Raw genomic sequence first — 26,853 nt, forward strand, 5'->3', positions numbered from 1 at the left:
AATTATGTCTGTTTTGGTAGTAATTATCCAAATCTACTTTCGATAATTTATCTTTACAGTCTGAGCATCAGTTATTGTAATTGTAATTGTAATCGTGATTGAATGCTTTCTTAGTTATACGGCCTTCATCGAATTGCACCAGTCTATGCCATAACCGCGCTAAATTTATCCAATGCATGACTTGAGATGGTTTCAAGACAATGTCACCATAATTTGCCAATAGCGAAGCAAATTGATGCACGCCAAGAAAATGTCGTATCGATCTTTTTTGTATGTTTTCTATTGATTGGATTTGGCGACTCTCGTATACTCCGACTAAGTAATCGAGTATTGGCGACACACATGAAAAAAAGTGTTTCACGTATGATATTAATCCGAAGACCTTATATTGGTGCTCAGTAGATATATTTTTTTCTGAGCGTTCGTCCAGCGCCCTTTGCTAGTGGTGCTACATTCCAATCGAAAATTTCATTATATTTGAATTTAACGCCTAAATATTCGTGCATTCACAGTATCGTGAATATTCCTACCAATCATAAATTTATGATTTGTTGCTTTTACTATCGTGTTTCTAAAGTGAATACATTGTTATATCTTAGTGTTTTATAGCACCCTCTAGCGTTTGCACCATTTTTCAAGTTTATCTAGCATTTGTGGGTGATCGTTTACATTTTTTGCAATTAAGGCTGCACCATCGGCATACAATAGCATCGAAAAACTTATGATCACATAATTCAATACCAAGATCTAGGTTGTTCATCTCCAGTAATATGTCATTGATGAAAATAGAGAATAGCGTAGGTGACAGTTTGTCTCCCTGTTTAACCCCTGTTTTACAGCAAACTCAATCAGCCAACTTTCTATTCAGTTTTACACACGAATCCAAACTATGATGTATATTCTTGATGGACTTATACACCTTCTTACCAATATTGTTTTGAATTAGTTTTAAACAGCATTATATTTCTATCAATAAAATGATAACTTTTTTCAAGTCTATAAAACAAAGAAAAGTTTATCCATATTCTTGATCGCGCTATTGAGCATAAATAAGTAGTCTTCGCATGAGCGTTTTTTTTTTTTGCGGATCCGTGTTCATCAGCAGAGCTTAAACGTTATTATTTCATAAGATGTCGTTATACGTCCATTCCAAAATTAGCTGTATAACTTAGCACAGGGTAGGCGACTAACACTGTGATAGTTCATATGATCTGCAGGTTAGTATTTGAGTCCTTCAAAATCGTGCAAATTGTAGCTATTCCCCAAACAGTAGGAAGTTTGTTCGTGGAAAAAATCCATTGAAACAGACTGTGTAAGGCACCCTTACATTAATTTGAGGTACTTTCTCTCGTTTTAGTGCATTGTATTCCAAGTTGTCGCAAGAGAATTATTCTGGTATGGCTTGTAATAATAATAATAATAATAATAATAATAATAATAATATCTTTATTTCAAGAGGGTTACTGGGTTAGTTTACAAGCTAATCTTCCCTGAGGCCCTCACACACAACAACTATATCTACTAGAAATTAAAAATAAACAACACAACACAAAAACAAAAGCTGATTTGACAATACCAAATCACTTTAAGATCATACAATATCGAACATTAAAACAAAACAATGTAAGCAGCAACAATCTTCTCTTTTAAGATACTCTATTCAAAAGTGTTAAGGTACTTCTTTAGCTTGATTTTGAATGAGTTGCCAGTGGCTTGATTACGTAAATGTTTTGGTACCTTATTCCACAAGACAGACCCAGAATATATGAATGAATGTCTGAAAAGTTCAGTTTTAAATATTGGGATTATCAAATTTCCTTTTTCAGCATTTCTTGGTGAATAAGGTTTGTTTCTTGAAACATAGATAAACTTTTCTGATATGTAATTAAGTGCTTTCCCATGAAGAGATTTATAGATTAATAGGTATTCGTGATATTTAATCCTTGTTTCTACTTTCATGATTCCTACTTTTTTGAACAAGGGTTCTGATGGAGAAAAGGGTTCAGCATCTAGAATGAGGCCCGTTTTGGAGTTTAAGAATTTAATTTTGTCTAATCCTTCAGAGCCACAGCCACTCCATACAATACAACACTAGTCAATAAGTGGAAGAATGTACCCATTATACAAAGTTTTTCTCGTTTCAATGTTCAGATATTTCTTAATCTTTGTTAGGAGATACAATCTTGATGAAATATTAGAGCATATAATCAACATGACATTTCCAGCTTAGAGTATCATCAATTTTTACACCAAGTAGTTTTTCACATGATGAAAATTTTAAGGCTATATTATTAACTATTAAGGAGGGTATATCAACATTTGACAGTTTTTGTCTTGTTCCAATAATCATACACTTTGTTTTGTTAGGATTGATAAACATACAGTTATTTCTACACTAGTTTTCTTACATCATCTTGTACATCCTGTTGTAATAAATTAATATTTTTCCCAGATTTGTGTATGGTTGTATCATTAGCATACATATCAACATTAGTATTATGCATGTCAAGAGGAAGATCAGTAATAAATATAACAAATAAAAGAGGTTCAAGTATGGAACCAGGAGGAACGCTAAAGCTAATAGGTTTTTTTGACGAGAAAGTGTTTAAAATATTTACTTGCTACTTTCTATTCTGTTCTTTAAGCAGGACTTAAAGAATTGCATAGTACTGTCATTTACACCATAGATCATTAGTTTTTTACAAAGTATATCATAATCAACAACATCAAAAGCCTTTTTAAAGTCTAAAAATATAGCCAGATTTGTTTCCATTATTCATCGTCCATGGCCATTTATCCACAATATTCACAAAAGCAGTTTGGCAGGAGTGTTTAGGTATAAATCCAGACTGAGCTGGTTGTAAAAATTCCCATTGAGATAAATATTCATATAAGTGATTAGATATATGTCGCTCAATTATTTTTAACAATGAAGGAAGTATTGCAATAGGTCTGTAATTTGATACTAAATCTTTATGACCACTCTTGTAAACAGGAGTTACTTGTGCAATCTTTAGTGAATGTGGAAATATGCCTGAATCAATCATACAATTATATATATAAGTAAGACTTGGTGCAATAATATGAGACGTTAATTGCAGCACCTTAGGCCCAATATTATCATATCCAGATGACTTAGTCGTTTCTAACTTTATTAGTGCTTCATAAATTTCACTACATTTTACTGGAGGTATCATAAACTGTTTATGAACATAGTTTCTAACCTTTTCCATGACATAGTTATGTAGTTTATGAAAATCATGGTTTGGCACAATCATCTGGTTTCTTAAATTCTCAATACAAGAAGTGAAGTAATCATTGAAAACATTAGTTATTTGCTCTTTGTCTACTACTTTTTCCCCACTTTCAAGTTTCAGTTCCTTTGGTGTAGATTTGACTTTAGGATTTAAACTATGAATGCCCTTCCATAAGTTTATGGAGTCTTTACTATCCTTTACAAGATTTACATAGTAATTTTGTTTTGCACTATTTATCAGAAGCGTGGTTTAATTTCGCCAAAATAATCTATATTCTGACCACATACCAAGAGATTTGAATTTGTCCCTTTGCTTTCTTGCATTTAAAATTTCATTATTATACCAATCTGGTTGTTTCTCTCTTTTAACTCTTTTTAATACAAATTGGGACATGTTTATTTAGAACAGAATTTAACATACGATAAAATAATTCGAGACACAAAGAAGATCACTTTCTTGCTCCATAAGCTAAAAAGGTGTATTCATCATGTCTGAAAGAAAAGACTCCTTATTAAAAAAAACTTAAAATTTATGTATGTAATAGTTGAATGGTTCTTTTTTTCATGTCCTTTTTCTTTTCTGAATAAACTCACCGGGTAATGATCACTGATAGCAGAATTGCAAACAAAAGAATCTAGGACCGTGTTTAGATTGCTTACATAAATATATAAAGTTCTTGCATTTTCTGTTACTCTGGTTGGCTCAGTTATCAGTTGGTGAAAATGAAACATATTAATGAAATCTAACCATTTTGGTGTAGGTTTAGACGGATATAAAAAGTTCATATTAAAATCACCCATAATAATAACATCAGAATTTATATTCATTGCTATACTAATTTCTTTTTCAAAATTATCTATCCAATCTGTCAATGACTTTGGTGGTCGGTACACATAACACAACAAAAAGGATCTTTTACAGAAAGGTTTGATCTCTAACCACAAAGTCTTTGATTCGTTTATGGAATTTGTCCAATTGCGCTTTAGAAATTTTTCTTCCATTTTAGAGTGAATAATGTTACAAAGGTTATCATACAACGTGTCTGAATTTTGCTGAGTTTCTCTACTATGTACTAACTGTCAATTAGATTTATGACAGCTTGCCTCTCAATTTCACCACAGATGAAATCTCCGGGAATCTTAATTAACCTGTATCGTGATCGTTTTACGTCTGTATCATTTGTACGCGTGTTGGTCGGATATGCTTATTTCACACATTATACCCGAGTGAAACACTAATTGTTCGTGATGATCCAATTTTCGTGGATTTCGTGGGTTGCCCAAACCACGAATTTAACAACTAAACGAAAAATGTGTCTTCCAAAACCTTGAGGAAGAAGAACATGAACGACAGACTGCCCGTATGGACTTGAACACTTTTCAGACCCGGTTCACCCAGTAGTTTGTCGGTACATGCAGCTGGTACAATGTCGTGTTTCTTTAAGTGGCTGAGAAGTTTTTCACTCTGATGAGCCTTGTAAACATCGAATAACGCTATGGTTTTATGGGTTGTAGTGTTTACGTATGATATTATGACTTTATCAACGTAACAGATCATGGACTCCTCATTACTCCAGTGGGTCTCGGTGTAGGTGATGTCCTAGTTGTCAGGAAAGTCAACACCCTTTGGAAGACAACGGTCGGTTTTGTCTGCGTAAATCATCTGTGGAGGAAGAAGTGTACCTAATTTTTTTGTTTTGAGATTTTGTTTTCCACGAATTTAACAACCCACGAAAATGTCTTTTTTTGTAAATCCACGAAAATTGATGTTAACGAAAATAAATGAATTCACAGTATCAAAGAACGATTCGGGATGATGGGAACCTCTAGTTCGTCTGTATTGCAGAAACTGATTTTTACATTACCTGAAAGATCGGTAAGTATTGTCGGCAAACGCAAAGCAACTATCCCTTGTACATTGTTAGAGACCATTTCCAATAGAGCACAAATGAGATCTTCAGCCTTTTCAACAAGATTTTCTCCGTCTGATACCGGTATTTCACTTGCCGTAATAGTTAAGTCTGGGGTATCAAGAGGATTGTGTAATGTCTAATTATTATATGGTACACATGGATCGTTAATTTCACCCGTTCTGTTTCTTTGATTTTCGAGATCGTCTAGGCGTGAATGAATAGACTGAACACTTATTAATAGTTGGTCGGTGCGTCCGGACTCTCTGTTTATATCAATCAATATCGTCTCGTAATTGTCCTACTTTAATAACTATATTATCCATAAGGTCAGATTTCAATTAATCAGGTTTTGTTTCAAAAATTCTTTTCATAATGCCTTGATTAGCTTTAAGATCACTTACCGTTTCGATTAGCTGTTTTTTTTAATTAGTATTTAGATTCATGGTCGGCTGGTTTGTTTCTGATTTCTGCTTTTTTGTGATATTTACTTCATCTCATCAGAATTTAGCAAAAAACACTTTCATTAAGTTCCTCTGATTCTGAATGTGTTTAATTATTATCGTCACTAATCGAATCTCTTGTACGACTCTGTTTTGTTCGATATCTTGCTTTTTTACCTTTGGGCGAGATTCACTTCTTCCGTTTGTACTGCTACTACTTTTCCCGTGTTTTCCCTTCCTGTTTTTTCCTATATCATTTTCTATATCTAACGGTTCACTAAAAAATCAATTTCAATGATTCGAAGTTTCATTGATTAAATCCACAAAGTATAAATATATGATAGGAGACATAAAAAACATGTCCATATTGACCAAACCACGTCACTTTTACCTGTAAATAATAATAATAATAATAAAAGTTTTCGGGTAATGTTTTAGTTTCAATTCCTACTTATATCAGGACAATAACTATGTCTTATTACGTCCCGATTCAACTTTCTTTAAGCAAAACATATTAGAATCAATTCTATGCTCACGTAAGAAAAAAATATGGCCATAAAGATTTCTTTTTCAATTAGCACTTGATGAGGCATTTTATACGGCGTACGACTCCTTCCAAGACCAGTTATTATATAAATAATGTACTGAAGGTCAATACAACTTAATATAATACATTTACTAACCTTTGTCAAAAAGAAGGCAATAATGCAAGTTAGGTAAAAGCAAAACGGTAACAGTAGGATTGATTGATTGTTGGGGTTTAACGCCCGAGCGGCAATATTTCAGCTATATTCAGACGATGAACATGAAATGGATGATAAAATGAACATGTTTGTTTGTTTGTTTGTTTGTTGTGGATTAACGTCCGAGCAGCAATATTTCAGACGGTGAACATGAAAGAGTAATCAAGGGAACCAAGGTTATAGCGGTAATCAAAAGAATGTAATTCAGGGACAAAGACCAGACATGGAAAACAGACATTCACAACAAAGAACATAAAGTAACTAAATTCATACATACAAAATAACAAAAGTAAATGAGCAACTCGAACTCCACTAAAAACTGGGAGCATGGACCAGGTGCACCGGTAGAGTAAGCGTCCTCCGCTTTTCTAGAAACACCCACCGAGTTGCTCATAAAAAGTCAAGTCCGGGGTAGACAAACGAGGAAAGGAAAACTATGACCCGTTGAATAAATCAGTTTTCATGGTGCTGATGGATACACCATAACGATCCACGAGTTCATGATGACGGCCATAAAACGTCTGTACTGATGACTTCAGTCTTGTAGCAACATAATCCTGTTCCAGAAGACTATTTGTTAGAGTTCTAGCGCGATACAAAGAGTCTGCGTAGTTTCAGCAAGCTCTGGCATAACGTATGAGTTGTGATATGAACACTCCATACCCATGAGCCGAAGGGATGTTGCCACAGATGAAAGGAAAGTTAACAATTCTGAATGAAAAGTCATCACGTTTGTCGTAATGTTTAGTCAATAGTTTTCCTTTGCCATCGATTTCTAAGTGTAGATCAAGATATGAGGCTGACTTCATAGTGTCTGTAGTATCCTTTATCTCAAGTTCTTTTGGGTAGATGCGATGTATCAAATCCCCGAAATTAGGATTGTTTAAAGATAATACTATCTATATCTATATTGCGGAAACTCAGATTGAAGGTTCTAGCCAAACGATATTCTTTCTTTCTGATCAGATCAGCTATAAAGTCAATCTCATAAGAGTGAAGGAATAGGTCAGCAAGTAATTGATGATGAAATGAAAAAGGGATGGGACACAAGGACAATGGGGTCGACAAATTTTGATTGCCACCGTAAATAGGGAGAGTTAGGTAGGGTCGGACAATTTAGCCTCCTGTGGCGGAGCCCTATGGTTCCTACTCCGGGAGAATACCACAGCAGGGTACTTTAACGTGCGAGGAACGTGGCATCTTTCCCAACACGGTGTACCACTATGGTTTGCGGTCAGATTTTACATATTATAGCCGGACAACCCCAGAATGTAACACGCCAGGGGTACCCCATTCCACCACCTGGGGCATAAATCCCAGTTGCTCTGTGGGCAAAGCGCCCTAGCCCCCGACTAGGGTTCTGAGCACTATTTAATCGCCTTTTACGACAAGCTTAGCGCTGCTGCAGGCCTATTCTTTTAACACCCGGACCTGCACGGGGCAAAAAAATAAACATGAAATGATGATGAAATGAAATATGGGATGGGACACAAAGATAATGGGGTCGAAAAATTTTGATTGCCACCGTAAATAGGGAGAGGTGGGTAGGGTCGGGCAATTTAGCCTCCTGTGGCGGAGCCCTGTGGTTCCTACTCCGGAAGAATACCACAGTAGGGTTCTTTAACGTGCGAGGAACGTGGCATCTTTCCCAACACGGTGCACCACTATCGTTTGCGGTCAGGTTTTACGTATTACTGCCTGACATCCCCAGCATGTAACATAAGAGGAGTACCCCATTCCACCACATGGGGCACACAACCCAGTTGCTCTGTGGGTATAGCGCCCTAGCCCCCGGCTTGGGTTCTGAGCACTCTTTAGTCGCCTTTTACGACAAGCCTAGCGCTGCTGCTGGCCTATTCTTTTAGCACCCGGACCTGCACGGGGTACGGTAACAAAAAATTTCCTAATTGTTTGAATAAAGTATATTTGTTAATTTTTGTTTTGCAATTAATGATTAAAAGGATTAACTAGCAATCTTTACAAGTATCATATGGGAGGTTAGAAACTTTAATGGACAATATTACACACTTTCATAGTTTGTTGGTTAATTAATTTTAAAAATAAGGTTATTAGGTAAAAGTTCGTCTGGTTTTGAAACTGTTGATAAGAATTTTTCTTCAATAATGAGGAGTTTCATTTATTTCTCAATGTTAGACTTTAAACATGCGAGCTTTAGAGAGCATGTAAAAATTAAAGGTAACCACACAAAGTGAAAAAATGGTTAACATCTAGAATAGATTAAGTAAGAATTGGTTTTTCCCCTGGAAACAACAGAAGAATGGTTTAGTGTTAAATGGCGGTAAACATATCATCGAATACACATGGTTTGATTTTTTTCAATAATGCCAATTCAATTCTTTGTCAGTGTAACTATATCAAAGAAGTATTCTTCTAGTTTAAACGAATGGAAGAAATGCGCTGTCAAACATTCTTTAAACGCATTTACAGCTCAATCAGTTCATATAGGGCTGTTCATTACAAAACACATTTCTCCGCAGTATATTCGATTGAATGGGCTCACGAGTTGAACGGTTTTATATATTCTGATGACAATCGTTTTGTTCGGTCTTCATTAAAACCCAAAGAGATTTGACGGCAGATCTGTACTAAAAAAAGATCCCGATAGTAATAATACACATATTGAGTTGTGTTCCATATGCAATAAATCTTCAAGTTTGTTAGGAATTGGGGATCTCACTATGATGTTATTGTCATGTTATTGAAATCTTAGCTTTGATGGGATGAGTAAATTGAGATTTCACATTTTTGGACGATTATTATTTTTTTTTATTTCAGATGGTTAAACTGGTCAATACAGACAAAGTGATAGAAGTTTATTTTAAACGTACAACCTATATATGAATATAATACATGTATGTACTCTCATTACTAGTCTTTGTCAGGTTAAGATTCCAAATTGAATCATTTAGTATTCGAACCTTTTTTAGACACAAATGTGTCGAGATTAAAGCTGGTCGCTCTTAATTATAATTTTGGTCTCCTTCATTACGCACAGGCGGAGAAACTGCAGCTACTTAGTCGGATGTTGATGAAAAATGTATCAAGAAGCACTGTAGATGAAAGGCTGATTTGTTTCCAAAGACGGTTGTAATGTATTCATCACATTATATAAATAGGTGTTATGCGGGTATAAAATATACATAATTATTGTGGTTCGGTCATGATACGCGTTTTACGCAATACAGTAACCGGAAAAGCTGTTATTATAATTAATCATACATCATACAAAAAAAAAACATCTCAATGAATTGACATCTGTATATAAGGTCATTTCCATTAAATTATTATGAGAGGCCCTCATGAACTCTCGTTTCGATTCAGATTTAATACGGATTGTCCACGCATTTTTCACTATATATGCAGGGTAATCAAGGCAACCAAGGTTCCAGTTGAAATCAAACGAATAAAATCCAGGGAGAAAGATCGTTTATGGAAAACAGAGAAACACAACAGAGAACATCAAATAACCAAAATAATACGAACAAAGCAATAAAAGTAAATGAGCAACAGGTGCACCAATTGGGTAAGCGTTCTCTGCTTTTACTAAAACCAACCGCGCCAAGCTGTTCATAAAAAAACTTAAGTTCGTAGTATACGATACAGGAAAGAAAAACTATGACCCGTTGAACAAATCGGTTCTCATGGTGCAGATAAAAGATACAATATTACGATCCACGAGTTCATAATGGCGATTATAACACTTCTGTAGCGATGTCTTATAGCAACATACTCCTGTCCCTGAAGTCTAATTATAAGAAGTGAAGCGCGGTACAAAAAGTCTGCATAGTTACCGTTAGCTCTGGCATAACGTATGGGTTATGATTTGAAAACTCCATACGAAGCTGCTGAAGAGATCTTGCCACGTGCGCAGATAAAAAGGAAAGTTGACAATACGGAATGAAAAGTTACCACGTTTGCCGTAGAGTTTGTCAATAGTTCTCCTTTTCATCGAACTCTAAATGTAGGTCAAGGTATGCAGATGACTTCATGCACAAGATCTGTAGTTTCCTTTATCTCGAGTTCTTTGGGAGTAGATGCGATGTATGAATACCCTGAAAATGAGATTTTTTAACGATAGAACATAATTTATATAGCGGAAACTGAGATCAAAGGATCAAGCTAAACGATGCTCCTTCACTTGGATTAGATCAGCTATAAAGTCAGTCGCATAAGAGTGAAGGAGTAGGTCGGTGAGTACAGGAGCACAATCAATTTCCATTGGAATGCCTACCGTTTGTTGACAAGGGCGTCCACCACACTGGACAAATATGTGGTCGATAAAAAATTCCAGCATTTTGAAAACATTTCCTTCGGTACATTTGGAAGATAATTTGAAATCGATTGATTGCAAAGTATGAAGAATCTCTACTAAGTACTTCATATATATGTAGGTGTCTTTTTTGCAGCAGAAACGATGCAAAATGTTTTTGATGTCTTAATTGTCACTAAGTATAGGGAATAGAAGTATAAAGAGTTAATGATAATCTTGAATGGAGAGTTTCCAGAAGATCTGTCGAATGTTTCATGAACCACATTGAATTAATACTACTACGGGATATTATTTATTTATAAAAAGGTTTCATTTAAAATCGTAGAAGAGTATATGAATTAATAACAGATGCGAGGGAAATGATATGAAAAATATAAACCTTTGAAAATTTATTCAACTTGAGCAATAAAAGTAAATGCAAGCATTTTCGTCAATTTAAAAAAATACATAAATATATATGAGAAATTGTTCGGTCGTATTTAAAATCAGCTATGTGGACATCAGATAGTGCCTGTGTTTTCATTTAGTATTAATACTTTATGAGACAACCGTAGATAATTTATTTTATTACGTCATTCAGCCAGATTCTACTGCAACGAGAACAAAAGAAATCGTGCTCTCTTTTAGTTGAGGTGGAAAAGTGAATCATGTTAATTGCCGTTGCTAATGACATTAAAATCTATTTTATACCCAAAGGGTGATAATTTTCAATTACGATTAGTAATATTATTCGTAAACATTAAATTATCAATAAAACTGTATGAAATAACAGTAAGATAACGCCTCGATCATCTTTAATTGAAATGATGTTCAGTGGGGTACATTTAATAAAAAAAATGGATCACGCTGTGTTTGACAAAAAAAATAAGTGAGTCGGGATATTGAAGGGTTATCGATGGACACATGACATAAATCTACCTGGGTTTATCTGTAGATTCTGTGAGCTGTCTGAATATCTGCGAATTTAGGAATAGGTTCTCTATCCACGTCATTTTTTTAATTTTTTTTTATTTTTTTTTTTTTTATTTTTTTTTCTTTTGTTTAGTTATTCCATGCGTTTGTCTTGTTGATTTCAGTTTAACCTGTCAATATTGATTCCTTTTTTGTCCTTTCAGTTTCTTATGTTTGTTTTACAACCACATAGCCTCTAATTTTATGGTTAACGAATTTTAAAAATATGCCACATTTTTACAATAGAAAATTCAATTACACCACACACACACGCACAAAGTGTATACCGAGAAAACATTCTGATGACGACAAAACTTTCGTTGTTCAGAGGACTAAAATAATATAAATACTATAATACCCACAATCGAAAATCCATTAAGTGTCATCCTTTTTTTTTTGTAAGGTTTACTTAACAAATCCGGGTCAACTTTGTTTAATACATCACACCTATCAGAAAGTATAATGCAACCTAAAAGAAACCAATTCAAATTCAACAAGGAATGTGAAGCTTTCCATGTCACAGTTATATCATTTTGTTAAGTATTTTGCATTTACCTTCTCACTATCTCTTTCTGCATTGCATTTCTCCGTAGTATCATAAATCTACATTACAAGTCTATGGTTGTAAGTCCTTTACGAAAGAAAATTATTATTCAACTTAACGGTAAAACCGAGCTACGGAAAGTTTCGGAAATCTGGAATATCTTATAATGAAAATTGAACTTCTGGCATTAAGTTTAAAAAGTATATTCTCAAACTAATACATGCATTACATTTTCACTTAAAAAATATTTTGCATACATGTAACTTCAGGTACGTACCGGAATTCCTTTTCATCTTCTGGAACTGTACATTATATAGCTTTACCTCTTGACGTCATTATTCTATGGTCAAAACATACATTGTACATGCATATATTCTCAAGCGTATACTTTTTAAATCATTTTCTCGATGACAAATTTCATTTTTACAATCAAAAGGGGAAATAAGATGAGTGACACAACCTATCTACGTCTTTTCTGGAATACATCATAAGTAAAGTGTGTTAACTACATGTCTAGATTTCTATTAATTGATGTTGGTATAATTAAGTCCGGAAACTGTCAACACACAATTATCTGCGTCTGAAAAAAGACACAAACTGTCTAGCATTGGAGATCAATCTGATCAAATTTAAAACAATAACCGTTAACAAATAGACAAAAAAAAACAACTTTTTGTATAGAGGTTGTCGGCGCACGGAAAAGATTCACGCTTTATAGGTCCTCTCGTAATAATATCTATAAAATGTTTCAAGGTTACGTGACAAAGTTGATTTCGCAAAATTCGTTCTCTAATAATCATTTTTCATTTAAAGATGAGCAATGAAATATGAATTTTAATTATTTACAATACAAAAAAAACAGACAAAACCACTTTTTAGCGTACTGTACAATGCATTTTTCTTCTTTTAAAAAATGAATACTTTACATACAGGCTTTACAATAAATTGAAAGTAAAATGCATCATTATTATCCCCTCCTGCGCAGGTGGATGTCAACCATAAAAAATTCTCGTACTGAAATAGAACATGAAGCCCAATTTAGTATAAGTTGTTAACAACATAATTCGAGAGAATCTTTGTTTAAATAATAATCTGTTTCCAAAGATGTTCGGATATAACAAAAACAAACTATATATTATAAAGTATATCTATTAAATAGGACTGTTTTTTTTCTGTTCTTTCTGTTACTGAAATTTTGAGTTATTGTCTTCTTTTTAAAGCCGTAGTTAGAAATTGGGACAGACTTATTATTATTACACGTTTAATACCCTTTTTATGTCATGTCCAGCCCCGTGCAGGTCCGGGTGTTAAAAGAATAGGCCTGCAGCAGCGCTAAGCTTGTCGTATAAGGCGACTAAATAGTGCTCAGAAACCTAGCCGGGGGCTAGGCGCTCTGCCCACAGAGCAACTGGGATGTGTGCCCCTGGTGGTGGAATGGGGTACCCCTGGCTTGTTACATGCTGGGGTTGTCAGGCTATAATACGGAAAACCTGACCGCAAACCATAGTGGTGCACCGTGTTGGGAAAGATGCCACGTTCCTCGCACGTTAAAGAACCCTGCTGTGGTATTCGATAGGAGTAGGAACCTTTGCGCTCCGCCACAGGAGGCTAAATTGCCCTACCTTACCCACCCACCCCCTTTTTCCAGTGGCAATCAAAATTTGTCGACCCTATTATCCTTGTGACCCATCCTTTTTTTCATTTCATGTTCATTTTATCATCCATTTCATCTTCATTGTCTGAATATAGCTGAAATATTGCTGCTCGGACGTTAAACCCCAACAAACAAACAAATATGTCATGTCCAAATATCAATTTTTAAAATGAAAGACAGAATTCAAGTAATATACTAGTTTAGTAAAGTAAAGTAGGATTACTTCGGGTATAGAAGAAAAATAATACGTATAAGGCTATTCAGATCGATAGAATCGCTTAACATTTCCTTTTAAAAATATCACCAAGAAATGCCTTTTTTTTTATTTGTTCGAGGAATTTATTATTATTTTTTTTTTTGGTGTGGGGGGTGGTGGTGATGGAAACTAAGCCAATTGTTTAACCATTTATCATTAAAAGAACAATCTGTGATCAGTCTGAATTTCAGGAAAATTAGATAAACTTTAATGGAGATTTCGCCCCTGAAATATCTCCTTGTGACCTTTTTATCTTACTATAAAACATTTTTTCCTCTGAAACGATATACAAAGATTGTTGTTATAAAGACATTTCAAATGTTTTGACCAATTGGAACAAAACTTGGTTGGGATGTTCGATAGGTTATCCTGCCCAGAACTGATGTTGGGAATTTTGATCGTTTGACAAGCATGACCCTTGTAACTAAAAATTGACCGTGGTGTAAAAATATTCTGATTGGGATAAAAGCGTTGAGCAAGATGTTTTCTTACCATGGTGGACAGGTTCTAGAATTGAAACTCCTTTCATGGGGAACAAGGTCCTTCATGTGCTCAATGCTAGCAACAGTTATCAACTCTTAAACTTAGCAAAAGTAAAATAATATGGCCATAAGAATTTCATTTATCAATGGGAATGTATTTCCTCAGACTATTTATTTACAGATGAATACAAAAATACACTAAATCAAATAGAGATACCTTGATAGTTTGTCTTCAGCTATATTCATACGTTATTGAAGATAAATAGATTATTAGATAAAAGTGTGACCAACACAAACCATAATCTGTAGCATTCTAAAACTTTGATCTGAGTGCAATATATTATCCGTAATAATATTGTAATTTTCAAGGTATGAAGCCTCCTAATCGAAATCATACTCCGTAGTGCAGACATTGTAACAATAAACCTTGTAACCAACATCTGTGATAACCTCTGGTGTAAGCCGGGGACAGTTTTTGTCAGGTCCATGGCAACTTTTGAGATGAACATAATTCTGTTTGAATAAGACTTGGTCGAAAGCAAATTGGCTGATATTTTCGCATCAAGTTAAGTGAGTTTCACGTGAAAACCATGTTAATTTCATGTGAAGTCATATGAATTTTGTATAAAACTCCACATGAAGAATATTTGCCTGTGTTTATCTGTATGTTATTTCTTTTTTTATTTTTGGTACCATTTCCAAAAGCCGATTTATAGTAGACTAATGACATAATTGTTCATTATGACAATATATAACTAAAAAGACTACGCAATGATCACTTAATTGATATCCAACTTTCTACTCTATCTGATCATCTACTCTTTTCGACCAAGGACTTTGTAAATAAGTTTAATTAATATCTTGATAAAGAGGACTACCAACATTGGTACTCAACGAAGTTTTAGTGAATAATCTGTAAAATATTTGGTTAAATCCATTTAGTGTTGTTACATTTGTGTAAAGAAATAGCAGACGGAAAGACGGGACTCCTTCACGTTGCAAGCTGGAGGTATTATGTTGAGTTATACTGTTCCTTCACATAAAGCAATGTTTTTGGCGAATATAAATGTAAAGATATATAAATATGGTTTTTGTAAATGTATGCTAAATGTGTTGTACATATAACTGCAGTTTAATTTCTTATTTGCAATGTACAACATTGTTTAGGACAGTCCTTGAGACGTTTAGGTTTCCCGTACGCACGATACGAAAATGCACGCAATACGTTCACCAATGGAACGATAAACGAACACTTAGAGCGTGCGTTTAAATATACGATAGACGAACGATGAAAAATGTTAATACTTACAATTAATGAAGAAAAAAACTTCTATACAATTCATGCAAAAATATACAAATACAAGGAGAATATGAGCGGCAAAAAAGAAATAATGATTTTACCACAGCGGTCAGATTTTATAAGGGTAGGGTAGTGATCTCGCCAAAGTTTCCAAACCCCGCTGCATATTGTGCAGGAATTTCCATGTTACTTGAGTATTTTGGGGCAGCGTTTTTGCTTTATCTGTGTATAATGATTTATTGATGCCACATGCTCTGTGGTATGAGGATTTCCTGGTCGTTCATTGAAGACCAATGGATGGTCTTGGGCTGACATTTTCATCCTTGCGATGTTGTTGTCTCTTTGATATATACATCGTACCTATTCTCGTTATGTTCATTGCTTATATCCTGACCAATTTATAAATACAAATTTTAATCCTTGTGTCTTCAGGGCTTTATATATTATATCTTATATTTTATTTTGTGTCAAAATTTTCTCAATTCTTCGGTTTTGTACACTTTTGTGGTAAATAAATTAAATTGTTTCCTTTGTACAATATGCAATATGATTATATGCATTGAATATTTGTTTTTTGTTTTATAGGGCTTGATATCGTGATTAATAAAAACAAGAATCCTAGTAAAATTATCACAGTCAGATATAGTGTTAAAATTCTCCTTAATACATGCATACAAAATCAAATATGAAGTGCATTAATTAATAAATAAATTAAACCATGACTACCAATACCACATCAACTTTCAAACTAAACTAAAACAAAAGTAACACCTTGTATAGAAATCACACCAAGTCAAGTACAACCAACAACAGAAAAAACTAAAAAAAAAACTGTAATACTTAGATGTTTGTTTGTTGGGGTTTAACGTCCGAGCAGCAATATTTCAGCTATATTCAGACAATGAACATGAAATGGATGATAAAATGAACATGAAATAAAAAAAAAAAGGATGGGTCACAAGGATAATAGGGTCGACAAATTTTGATTGCCACTGGAAAAAGGGGGTGGTGGGTAAGGTAGGGCAATTTAGCCTCCTGTGGCGGAGCGCAAAGGTTCCTACTCCTATCGAATACCACAGCAGGGTTCTTTAACGTGTGAGGAACGTAGCATCTTTCCTAACACGGTGCACCACTATGGTTTGCGGTCAGGTTTTCCGTATTATAGCCTGATACCCCAGCATGTAACAGGCCAGGGGTACCCCATTCCACCACCAGGGGCACACATCCCAGTTGCTCTGTGGGCAGAGCGCCTAGCCCCTGGCTAGGTTTCTGAGCACTATTTAGTCGCCTTATACGACAAGCTTAGCGCTGCTGCAGGCCTATTCTTTCAACACCGGGACCTGCACGGGGTGTAATACTTATAAGGTAAAAAGGAAGACTATACAAGGAATTTGCTTTTGCAAGTTGTGAATTTCAACAGGCGGCAGTCTTATCCAGTACGACCAATCCCTAAAGCCAGCCACTTAATTCCCAAGGCAAGACGAAGAAAACAAGAGCCATCTCCTGAACCATCTGAATTTGAGTACCAGAGTAGTAGTATGATGATGTCACCTGTTCACTTTTGCTGAATATTTATAATCATTTACATGTAAAGGCAGAAACTGAGTCAGGGACGTCTACTCTTCTGAATGTGCATATCATAGATACTAGTGAGTATTTTCAGTACTACATGAGAATGCATTATTATATAGCAGTTCCACTTCTTCAGTTTTCTTGGATAATGTTTATTTGTATTGATATACTTAATGTCACCTCATATGAATGACCACGACGTAATTTTATATCGAAGGGTGTATGTGGTATAGTGATATTTGATACAAAATCAAATATAATATTGTATTGTTGTATTTTAGCATTATTGTTTTATTTTAGTGGTATGAATTTTATATGGTTTCTCATGTTGAGCCTCAGTATTGTTAGCTGGTCATAATCTAGGTTGTTGCTTTAAGGTCTCTGATTGGTCAAATACTTGTTTCTATATTTAACTTTACTTTTTGGTGATTTGGAGAACTGGCATAATATTTTGGAGTCAGACATCTTGAAATTGATACATGTATTGAGTATAGTTGTATTTCGGACAGATCTAGATTCCTGCCTATGTTTTTGAATTCACATATTATTTACACTGTCAGATTAGTTGGATCTTTGAGGTTCTTGACGGTTCATAATTATCATATTTAACATGTATTTCATTTGACTTAAGTTTTGCATGATAGCACATAGTATGGAAGTGTTGAGTGAAATGAATAAAACACATAGAGGAAAACAACCTTAGCTTGTTCCATTGATATTTTTATACCTCTAGTTTTTTTTTTTATTTTATGGATGACTATTTTGATTTAAGTCTCAGTTTCCTGACATTGTTTTTATTGTTGATAATTTTATATTCAGGGTCATACATGTGTACATAACATGTATGACACTAAAATGAATTGGGATATTCATAGCCCTTATTACCATATATTTTGGTTAACTTTGTAATTTGATTTTATTACTTTAATTTCCAGTTATTTAATTTAGTTATCAAGATCAGTGTTGTTGCCACAATTTTGCAAATAGTTATTGTTCATAATTATAATGTCCATCTGGAAGTATATATGTAAGACAGTTTATATAACCATGAATAAATTTCCTTGTTACAGAAGGTTTGAAAAGTTTGTTGTTCTGAATAAATTGAACTATTTCCCTTTACACATTATGCACTATGATCATGTGTATTGAATATTTATTATTTGTATTATAGAGCACTGCGATCTTGACTAATAAACACAAGAATCTTAGTGAACTTTTGTGGCATCGATTGATTGATTGATTGTTGGGGTTAAAAGCCCTAGCATCAATATTTCAGCTATATTCAGGCGATGAACATGAAATGGATGATAACATGAACATGAAATGACGACGAAATGAAAAATGGGATGAGACACAAGGATAATGGAGTCGACAAATTTGATTGCCACTGGAAATAGGGAGTTGGGTAGGGTCGGGCAATTTAGCTTCCTGTGGCGGAGCCCTATCTTTTCTATTCCAAGAATACCACAGAAGGGTTCTTTAACTTGCGAGGAACGTGGCATTTTTCCCAACACGGTGCACCACTATGGTTTGCGGAAATGTAACAAGGCATATATGCTACAAAAATAGGAATGATACTGGAACAAAAAAAATGGTGGAATAAAATTAATAATTTTAAAATTAAAATAATTGTTTTTAACCTGTGACACCCATGTTATAGAATCTGCCTTACCTTTACATAGACAGTCTTTTAATGTCCAAATGCAGATATTTTAGCATTACTGGACGAGAAAGATTTGGAAAATATAACATACACAGCTTTGTACTAATCCAACACGCTGATGCGTTTTTGATGTGACTCAATCTGGGATTGATTCCAAAATGTACCATAACCATAATCAAAGCGAGCACGCTACTCTGAGACCAACGAAACAGTTATCTAGAATATAACCATTACAACTACGGGTTTTTTTATAGAAGAAAATATGTGAATTAATGGACATTATTTTCACTGGCAGTCCATGCAGGTCCGGGTGTCAAAAGAATAGACCTGCAGCAGCGCTAAGCTTGTCATAAAAGACGACTAAATAGTGCTTAGAACCCTAGCCGGGGGCTAGGGCTCTCTGCCTACAGAGCAACTGGGTTGTGTGTCCCAGGTGGGGAAATGGGGGTACCCCTAGCGTCTTACATGCTGGGGTTGTCAGGCTATAATACGGAAAACCTGACCGCAAACCATAATGGTGCACCGTGTTGGGAAGATACCAATAAACTAAAATAAACCTACTGTGGTATTCTCCTGAACTAGGAACCATAGGACTCAGCCACAGGAGGCTAAATTGCCCGACCCTACCCACCTCTCCCTGTTTCCAGTGGCAATCAAAATTTGTCGACCCCATTATTCTTGTGTCCCATCCCACTTTTCATTTCATCATCATTTCATATTCATTTTATCCAGACAAACAAACAAACAAATAATACTTTTACTGGTTGATTTGGAAACAGATTCTAAAGACATGTTTATTGTACTCTTCGTAAAGAATAATCAAGGGAATAAAAATTCTAGCGGAAATCAAAAGAATGAAATTCAGGATCAAAGACCAGACATTTTACATAGGATTTTCAATTTTGTATGAATTGCTCCATTTTCATATTATGAATGTCATAGCACTTCATTAACATCATACTTTATTATTGTAGGAGATTGACATTCATAGAAGTAAATAAATTTAAAAAGGAATAACATCTGATCAATATAAAAATGGCACATGGATATTAAAGACTTTAGAATTAACTTACAAAACTTTACATGTTTTCCAACATAGAAGGCACCATTAATAACTTCGAAACAGTTTCCGGTATGGGAGATTTAAGCATCATCGTAAACGAACCTCTGCGTAAGGTCCATTCAAAAGGTCAAAAGTACCGTGGACCACGTTCTTGAATTGGAATTATTATGTTAAGTTCGTATGGATGCCGTGGAGGATAATGCAAGAAGTGGATAAAATGAGAACAAGAAGACGTTGATTCTCTGTCAGAGTGTGTAAAAGCCGTCAAGTCTTTAATTTTGAAATGAATGAAAGTATTAAGTAGATCAATGAGTGTCAATGTTACATCAGTTGTCAAAGACCCCGATGTAGCAAAAACATTGTCTACCATACATGACAACTATGTTGTCGCACAAAGCCGAATACAACATTGTTATTGTCTGCAAAACGTAATACATCAAATGTTTACTATCAGAGGTAGACGTAGAAAATAATAGCTGTGATAAGACTTATACTAACACTATACTTTCCAAAGAAGAGATAGTGGAAAACATAAATCTGTGCTATTTTCATTTGGTCTCTCTAACTAAAACGATGATTGTGATGTACCGTCTATGTACTGGACTATGTATGTATGTATGTATGTATGTATGTATGTATGTTCCTAAACTCCACAAGAAAAGTGTAAAGAGATCTTTTCTGCTATATGGTATGTAAAATCTAAATGTTTAAAGGCATCTTAAATCTCATTACTTCAACTGGACCCATGTCATATATATAAAAACAGACGGCTTTGTTATTCATTTACAAGTAGCTGTCACTGCTATACATTTCGTGTAGTCGGATATGTGTCAGCGATATACTTCTCATGCTGTCGTTGGGATCGATGTACAATCGACATATCGTCTATATAAATATTTTCCCTGTACATATTGATGTTGGTCTAATGAACAAATGTTAAAGTCGATTAATTTACATACACTAATTTATTTTTAGTTTGAAAACAACCAATAATACCATCCAGCTTGAGTTATTTATCAATTAGTTAGCTGGGTGCCACCAAAATTATTATAAAGTACTTCTCCGTCTAGGAATCGGGCAAAATGTATATAAGATTTGGCATATGAAGGAAACAAACGCAGAGATTATATGCACTAACAAAGTATTTATACCCGATAACCTCCAGCAATAACCATCAAAGTGTTTGTAAAACTTGCCTTTTTAAAATATTGATGGGTCAAATTTAGTTGACATGCACTACGGAAAAATGGTGGAAACATTTTCCCTCAAATCTTTCTTTATATAAGAGTCGAAAGCTATCTTGGTCACAGATGCTTCAGAATAAACTTATAGAGCTCTTTTAAAGATTACTGAATATATCTAAGGCAAAAATGACTAAATTGGGGAAAATGATGTGCCAGCCATTGCCATTACACAGAATGGTACTTAAGTACTTCACGTTACTCTCCCTGAATCAATCAACATTCCCAATATTCCGTGTACCGTGTTCCACATGCATTCCGTGTTCATTATATATACCATGTTTCGCGTTCCGTGTTTATTCCTGTGCTTTTCGCTCATTCATAGACTTCAAGAAGGCAAATAATATGATAAAGGCATTTTTATTCCCAGGCGTCCAATATATATCATAAGTAATACATGTGCACATATGTATTAGTGAATAAACTTGAACCGCAAAAAGTACATGTATGCCTCAATCAAAGGTCAATACCCGAAAAGTCGTATGTCTATAGAGTCACCGGTTAAAACATAAAATGAGATTTTGTATCGGGTTATAAATTTCGGTATATATTACCATGTTATAACTGGAAAAGTATGATTTCACTCAGACTTCGATCTATCAACATTATTTTAGAAATCAGTAGAATTATAAAGATTTTAGTAAGCGTACTTGCATTCAAATACAATTGTACAATGATAATCCTGTATTTAATCATTTAATACATTTATTATTTTGATCTATATTAAAAGATTCCGATCACATGATTCGTTTTGAGGAGCCAAAATTTTAGTTCTAAAAAGAAAGAGAAAAAAAAAGGCGTTGTCCTGAAAAAACGTTCGTGCGACTGCAGGTGTACCACAATAATTGTCACTGGACTGGATTACGCTATCTGGTAATCATTTGATCATTTGATTTAAACAACCATACAACGCCCCCGTCTTAATTGGTAAGTTTATACATGAAAAATATGTTGTCGTACCAGCAGACAAAGCCCAAAACAACATTGTTTTTGTCTGCAAAACGTTTTACATCAGATGTTTATTATCAGAGGTAGACGTAGAAAATAATAGCAGTGATAAGACCCATACTGCTACCACATTCTCCAAAGAAGAGATTGTGGAAAACCATAATTCTGTGCCATCCTCTTTTGGTCTCTCTACCAAGGACGATGATTGTGATTTACCGTCTATATACTGGATTCCAAAACACCACAAGAATCCATACAAACAACGTTTCCTAGTTGGATCTGCAAAATGTACCACCAAATCTCTTTCAAAACTTTTAACTTCTATACTGATAACTGTCAAAGAGGGCCTGCAGTCCTACCACAACACTTGTTACTCCCGTAGTGGTATTAATTCAATGTGGATCCTAAAAATTCGAAAGATCTTTCGGAGATAATTAGTTCAAGACTATTATCTGAATATAATAGCATTAAAACATATGATTTTTCAACACTTTCTTCTACTCCCCATACTCAGTTAAAATCCCGACTTAAAAAAATTATACATCGTTGTTTTTCCAAAACAGATGGTACACCTAGATACAAATATATAGTTCTTGGTAGAGATTCCTCATACTTTGTAAGAAATAATTCCAAATCATCTTCCAAATATACATAGAGAGATGTTTACAAAATGTTGGAATTTTTAATCGACAACATATTTGTCCAGTGTGGTAGACGTGTTTTTCAACAAACGGTCGGCATTCCAATGGGAACAAATTGTGCTCCTTTACTTACTGACCTATTCCTTCACTCTTATGAGGCTGACTTTATAGCTGATCTGATCAGAAAGAAAGAATATCGTCTGGCTAGATCCTTCAACCTCAGTTTCCGCTATATCGATGACGTATTATCTTTAAACAATCCTAATTTCGGGAATTTGATACATCGCATCTACCCAAAAGAACTTGAGATAAAGGATACTACAGACACTGTGAAGTCAGGCTCATATCTTAGAAATCGATGGTAAAGGAAAACTATTGACCAAACTTTACGACAAACGTGATGACTTTTCATTCAGAATTGTCAGCTTTCCTTTCATCCGTGGCAACATCCCTTCGGCTCCTGCGTATGGAGTGTTCATATCACAACTCATACATTATGCCAGAGCTTGCCGAAACTACGCAGACTTTCTGTATCGCGCTAGAATTCTAACAAATAGGCTTCTGGATCAGGGGTATGTTGCTACAAGATTGGAGTCATCACTACAGAAGTTTTATGGTCGTCATCATGAACTCGTGGATCGTTATGGTGTATCCATCTGCACCATGAAAACTGATTTATTCAACGTGTCATAGTTCTCCTTTCCTCGTTTGTCTACCCCGGACATGACTTTTTATGAGCAACTCGGCGGGTGAGGACAAGCAGAGGACGCTTACCCTACCGGTGCACCTGGTCCATGCTCCCAGTTTTTAGTGGAGTCCGATTTGCTCATTTGCTTTTTTTACTTTGTATGTATGATTTTAGTTACTTTATGTTCTTTGTTGTGTATGTCTGGTCTTTGTCCATGAATTACATTCTTTTGATTACCGCTATAACCTTGGTTCCCTTGATTACTCCTTCAAATATGGGATACTAATTACTTCAAAAATGAGTTGTAGTCACCAAACATTAAAGGAAAAAACATAGAAGCAGGAAGTAGATAATCAACCAACTTGAAAAGGGCAGGTCAACCTCATAGGAGCAGTGCATGTCATCATGCGTAAGCAATATACCAAATATATAAGAAATTTCTCAAAAAATGCAGATAAGCGACTAACCTGGGAACAAGTTATATACAAACATTTAAAAGTTCCCTTCAACAGATGTGTGAAATCAGTTACAAAACATGTAACGGGCAAACAGACGAGGTGATAGGTCAATTAGAAACGGGATATTTAATGACAATTAACTTAGTATGCCGATGAATTCTTTTCTGATTCGCCGGCTATTGTATGCAAGAACACGTTAAATCTACATTATTTGTTATGAGATGCCAATCATGATCATTTGTAAAGCAGACGATGCTAATGCGGTTTTGTAATCTTTTTTTACGTTTAAAAGAATTTACATTTGCACCATAAATATATGGACATGATACAGGGAGTACATGCATTGTAACAAATACATATAGTACACCACTTAATATGATTAACTTATTAAAACTCGCTAAATTATCCCTAGACCAGGATTTCCACGATTTATGTCAAGTATTGTGTACTTTAAAAGATTGACCTTGAATTCAACTCACGCTAAAATGCATGAAATAAAATCTGTAAACAACGATGATGATGAATATAAGGGCAAGTCACAAGATAAATTTATAAACTGTAAAAACTGCATTCTAATTAATTAAGGGATACATACTGTAAATAAAATAATGATAAAACTCGGACACCACTAAAAAGAGTTAATTTCAAATGAGTAGACATTTTTTCTGTGAGGTTCTAACCACACCAAATGAACCTGTATTTTCTTTGAAATATTACTCAATATTGAATTGCTTCTTAATACTATGTATACTTCATCTTTCGTAAAATTTGAATCGAAATTTCAATATCGCAAGTCACACTTCATCTCTCGAGAAATTTCAATTGCACATCAATGCCAAAGTACTTACATCTAATTATATTCGATTGATCAAAATGAGGTCATGCCATTATCGAGAATTGTGTGTGGCAGATAACAATTCTACGAAATCGCCACTTAATTCAAAGGTCAGCCTCATTTGAACTGTGTCTTTAAAGAACATGTAGACCATCAAGTAATTTGTCTTTAGCGTTGCAACAAAAGATTAAAACGCCCTTTAAGTAAACATTACACTTATTATACCCAAAACTCTTCAAGAGTGATCAGGGAACAAAGATATGAACAATCATGAAAAATATATTCAAAAGATAAAAAATTAACTCACACTGCAAAGAAAATAAAGTTATCAAAAACATGTACAAGAATTTTATGTAAATAACCAACACAAACTCCACTAAAAGCTGGGAGCATGGACCAGGTGCATTGTACTATAAGCTTCCTCCCCTCTCCTTGAAACATCCACGAGTTCACGATGACAATCCTTAAATGTTTGTAATGCTGACATAAATCTTGTACATGTAGCAACATATCCCTTCATTTCTCCCTTTTACTGTGATTACCAATCTACAATCTATCAGCATTATTGACAAAGCGTTAGTGAAAAAAACTTATAACCAAATAATGTAAAATTTTACTTCAATAATTTGGAGAACTCAATTAATACTGTGAAAGTCCTTTAATTCGTTTTCAAACTAATCAAATTTCTTAGTTTGACCAACAAACGAAAATCACGAAAATTAGTATCACACAAATAATAATACTTTCACAGTATTGACCAAAGCCTTGGAAACTTAGCCTGTTAGCATTGATTTGAACACAAACTTGAACGGTTCATGGTTCAACCGACATTGATGACGGTCTTGTGCATTTTCAGTATAGAAGCCTTTTAACAATACAGTGTTTTATGTCAATATTTTATGACATATCATTAATATAAACTAATCATAATAATGACGTGTTCACATCATAAACTTACAATTATCCATACCTTTTTACATTATTTCAACAAAAAAAACAAAAACAAAACTCTATGATGTATTATATATATACTACAGCTTACCTTTTCAAAAATTTGGCTCCGTAGATGTCCAGGCTAAACTTGGTAAAATCGATATCCTTATTTCAAAAGCATCTGTTACGTTCGGTAAAATTTTATACTTTATTACAAATAGGAGCAAAACGAACCAGTTGTAAAATTTAAATACTGTAGTTAGGTGCTTCATGAATATTACAATGGGAAAATCAATTTAATCTGTTTTGCCATATCAGTCATCCTCCCAAGTCAGGGTTTTGAGTCCACCCTCGCTCTCTCAAACCCCTGACATCACTCATTCATATTTAGCAGGTATAGTCCAGCGCCATCTAGTGAGTTACCTACATTTAACCCGGATCCAAAATTCAATCAAATCACTCGTAATAGAAACTCTTCCATATTACTTACAACATGGCTACATACACATAACGTCATTTTTTTCGCTAAAGACTCTAAACAGAATCTACAGTTACCATTTTTGGTCATATTGAATCATTTGTGACATCTTACAACTATAAGTTACTCGTATCATTGTTTACCTTTCCATGGACATTTTATGTTAATCAATTTTTATTGGTGCTTCGCACCCGGAGAAGCAACCAATCGGCATTGGATTGGTGATACCCGCTAACTATGAATGAGTGATGTCAGGAGTTTAAGGGAGCGAGGGTGGACTAAAAACCCTGACTAGAGAGGATGCATGTCAGTTCAATGTGAGAAGTAAATAACACACAAATAACCTTGTCATTCTCCTACATGTAGCTGTTACTGGTTTACGTGTCGGAGGTGATATTGTCGGTAATTTACTTCTAACAGTGTCGTTGTGATCCATGAGGAATCGACATATCGTCTAGAATTTTCTCCTGTATATATTATATCGTATAGATATTTGCCAAATA

At 34.5% G+C, this 26,853-nt stretch overlaps 2 long non-coding RNA genes across 2 annotated transcripts; one reads left to right on the plus strand and one right to left on the minus strand.

Annotated features, from left to right (window-relative positions):
• The first annotated feature begins 17,835 nt into the window (after positions 1-17,835).
• Positions 17,836-22,109, plus strand: LOC148598649 (uncharacterized). Its single transcript, XR_015918561.1, has 2 exons — positions 17,836-17,980; positions 20,040-22,109. It is a non-coding gene; the product is annotated as an uncharacterized LOC148598649 (long non-coding RNA).
• A 3,093-nt stretch (positions 22,110-25,202) lies between these two features.
• LOC148598650 (uncharacterized) lies at positions 25,203-26,493 on the minus strand. The gene is made up of 2 exons (XR_015918560.1): positions 25,982-26,493; positions 25,203-25,492 (listed from the first exon to the last, which is right to left on the minus strand). It is a non-coding gene; the product is annotated as an uncharacterized LOC148598650 (long non-coding RNA).
• Between the last annotated feature and the right edge of the window lie 360 nt (positions 26,494-26,853).

The sequence above is a fragment of the Perna viridis genome, chromosome 14 (assembly GCF_037379345.1).
Source record: "Perna viridis isolate PV_CMFRI_1.1 ecotype Kerala chromosome 14, ASM3737934v1, whole genome shotgun sequence".
Lineage (NCBI taxonomy): Eukaryota > Metazoa > Mollusca > Bivalvia > Mytilida > Mytilidae > Perna > Perna viridis.